Raw genomic sequence first — 3,888 nt, 5'->3', positions numbered from 1 at the left:
TACCCCGTGTAACAGTTTAGTTACTTCTAAAGCTTACTAAGGTAAAGTAATAGGTTTCTACTTATAAAGTCTTATATATAAGCCTATAATGCTAAAAAGGCTAGTCCTTCTATATAGAAGATTATATAGTAAGCTTAGTAGAACTCTATAAAGTAAGCCTAGTAATCTGCTAATAGTTTCGTATAAATCTATATCTTCTACTACGTATATTCTTCATACGAGCCTTTCTTAAAAATTCTAATATTAGAGAGTCTAGCTTTCCTGAACTCTTATACGGGCGTAAGCGTAGCTAAAGACTAGTAAGAAGATTACTAACTTTCTATATTTAGCGCGAGATTAGAAGTCTATACGTTAGGGGTAGCTTACCTCTGTACTATATAGAGAAAAAGGGCTTTTATCTCTTAGAGTTCTTCTCATACACCTTTAGCGTCCTTAAGTCTTATAGCTATCTAGTCTAGATTTCGTTAGAGTAGATTATTTATTACATTAAGTTGGCTCCAGCTTTCTGCGAGCTCCTCGTACGATAGAGGCCTTAGTGGGGCGTTACTAGGTTCTAAGTTTAGCGTAGGCTCATATAGCCCTATCGTTATATCTTATTAGTTTTATATTCTTAATTCTCTCTCGCTTTATACGAGAGAAAAGAGTAAGAAAGGTTAAGGTGATCTTTTAGCTTATATTATAGGCGGAGAGGCCTAGCGAACGAGTATGCTTCTACCTATCGTACAGAAGCTAAAAGATAAGAAAAAGAGAGGATAACTAAGTACAGGCTTCTCTTATACTTGCTCGCTTCTGATCACGTGTCTGTACAGAAGGCATATCACGTGGTCATCGACTACGTGATCCCTTCGGTAGAGATCATAGGCGCAGCCCTTTACACTTAAAGCTTAATTAACGTTAATACGTAATCGCGTTTAGCGGCATTAAGACTTATCACTAACTTTAATTATTGCGGTAATTAACTAGCTTAAGAAGGGGGTAGAAGTAATAATACTCTTAGCTAAGCTAATACGCGATTAAATTACTAGCCTTAAAAAGGCTAACGAAGCAGCTACAAAGCGTAGACAGCGTAAAAAAAAGCAGATATAGAAGTAAGGAGTACTTACTAAGGGAGCTGGCGAGGATATTATTACTTAACGCAATGCTAATGAGCAGATTACTTATGAAGAGCGTCAGGGAGGAGAGCAATCAGGTGTTAGCCGCCGGGTTCTTACGCGCTGTGGTAGGTGTAGAGAGACTGGCTATAATTCGCGTACGTGTAAAAATGATACTATAGATGCTGCTTAATCTACTATATTAATATATATCTATATTATTATGATATGGTGAAGCTACGCGCTTGTATAGGTGCGCAAAGTTGGTGGGGTGGCTCACTCGCTTGCCTAGCTCACTCGCTTATCCAACACGTTATATACTAAGATTAGTTACGTTACTAAATAAGAGTTTCTACCTTACTTTTAGTAAGCTTTTAACGTATTGTTTACTACTAGTAATATCTAAAGAGGCTTTTAAGATACTAGATTAGTTCTATTTAATCTAGAATAGGTTATATCTACTCTTAATATCTAGTTACGTACTCTATTACCTCTATCTATCTATAACTAGTTCTAAGTATTATAAACTTCTAGTAATACTCTAGAATTAGAGTTCTAATTAACGCTAGTAAAGTAGAGAATCTTGTTATGGGCGGAGAGGCCTAGCGAACGAGTATGCTTCTACCTATCGTACAGAAGCTAAAAGATGAGAAAAAGAGAGGATAACTAAGTACAGGCTTCTCTTATACTTGCTCACTTCTGATTACGTATCTGTACGGAAGGCATATTATATAGTCATTAACTACGTAATCTCTTTAGTAGAGATTATAGGCGCAGTCTTTTATAATACTCCCCTCCTCCACTCGTATAGACATGTTTACGTTTATTTGTTTCCCTAGAAGCGCGCGGCTGCCTAACTTGCGGTAGAGCGGCGGCGTCTATTTACTTTAGTAAAGAAGGATTTCTATAAGAGCAAACGCTCCCTCCGTACGATATATAGAGCTACTATCTCTCTTCTCTAGCTTTTCTTTCTTTATACTAATTTAATTTAACTCTACTACTATATAAGTTTCTTCTCGTCTTTTAGCTAAACTTATACGATGCCGCCTAAGGCGTAACTACCCCCTCGTGGTATCTAGGCTAACGTAAATACTAACAGTTTATAGTTTTATACTAGCGGTAGCCCTAATAATACTATTAATAATATAGCTAACTAAATTTTTAACGTTACTTACTAAGCTCTAACTTATACGACGCCTAGTACTATACTACTAACTTTTAATATACTAGGCGCTATTAACTTAAATAAGTATTATATCTAGTTTATCTTTAATTAGTATATTATAGATAAGCTATGCTATATTTACGTAGTTACTTCTATACGTAATACTTCTCTAACTCTTTATACGGCTAGTACTAACTTATATAGAAGAATATTTACTATATATTTAACTACTTCTATCGTCCTTATAGTAATAGTCTATATAATACTATCTTTAGTCTAGGTCTTTATAACTACTTACTTATAATCGCATGTATAACTATTACTACTTAATAGATTCTTACTAGCTATCTATTCTACTTTAAGGCCTTTATTATATATAGCTATGGTGCTCTTAATACGACTTTTTATATAAATAATTACGCTACTATCTTATAAGATAAGAAAGAGTTTACTATATTTACTAGCTACGTGTCTATCGCTAGTAAGTAGAGCGGAGTCTACTCTAACTACGTCTAGTAAGATTATAAAGCTTATTATAGTATTACTTAGTAGATAGTCCCTTATATAGGAGGTAGACGTAAGAGGCTTCTTAGTAGTTCTAGTAGTAGCAGCTAGTATGGTCGTCCAGCTACGAGTAGTACTAAGAACCCCTTACTCGTAGAGTAGGTAGGCTTATCTCTACTAGTTTCTTCTAAGTTATCTATTAGGTTATTATCTAAGTTAGGTATAGAATAACTATAACTATAAGGTAGTAGTATTAGTAAGATAGGTAGTAGGCTTCTATATAGGCTCGTTGTAGCCTACCTAATAGATAAGATATTCTATTTACTTATACCTTATTCTCTTATCCATAATATCTTATACTATCTACTCTAAGTATTCTTTATTATTCTTATTATCTCGTATAACTATAGCTACTAGGCTAGTATTATTTATCTACTGTAATAGGAATAAGTTATTAGCTACTAGATAGAGCTTATCTATATAGTAAGTTTTCGTTTCCTATAGTATAGCTAACTCTACCTAGTAGAGATCTTATACGCGAGTAATCTAGAACTTAGTACTTTTCTAATTAAGTTTCTTACTACCTCTAGTCGTACGTACGTCGCGTAAGTCTAGCTATACCTAGTCTTCTACGTAATAGGTAAGCGCTAGTCTATAGAACTTATTAGTGTAACGATGTTACAACTTCGCTATGTATCGGACCAATCCCAGAGCCGGATCGGAGGTAGTACTCGCCGCCCTCTTCATCAACCACTCGTTGTGAGGTCGGATCCGATTCGGATCCGACTAAGATAAGTATATAAGGAGACACTCCCTGTAGCTAGCTCTGTAGACTTTTGATATCCTTTCGTACAAGGCCTATAGGTGTCTATTCGAATCAAGGCTCGTTTGATGTCCCACGCACTCCCATATGCCTCTGAGTGACACTACCGCCGATACTGATCCGAGTAGTCTTGCCTGCGCCGTTACATTATATCAAAAGTCTCGTCCCAGCCGGTGACGGCTTCAAAACAATATCGCAGCTGTTTGTTCAGACTACGTTCAACCTCAAGTTATCCGGAACCGATCCGGATACTTACACCGTCACATCTGACATTCACCTAGGCAGGATCCCATTGATCTCCTGCC

This window comes from Bipolaris sorokiniana, assembly GCF_000338995.1.
Source record: "Bipolaris sorokiniana ND90Pr unplaced genomic scaffold COCSAscaffold_14, whole genome shotgun sequence".
NCBI classification, from domain to species: domain Eukaryota; kingdom Fungi; phylum Ascomycota; class Dothideomycetes; order Pleosporales; family Pleosporaceae; genus Bipolaris; species Bipolaris sorokiniana.
This window is presented reverse-complemented; position numbering follows the sequence as displayed.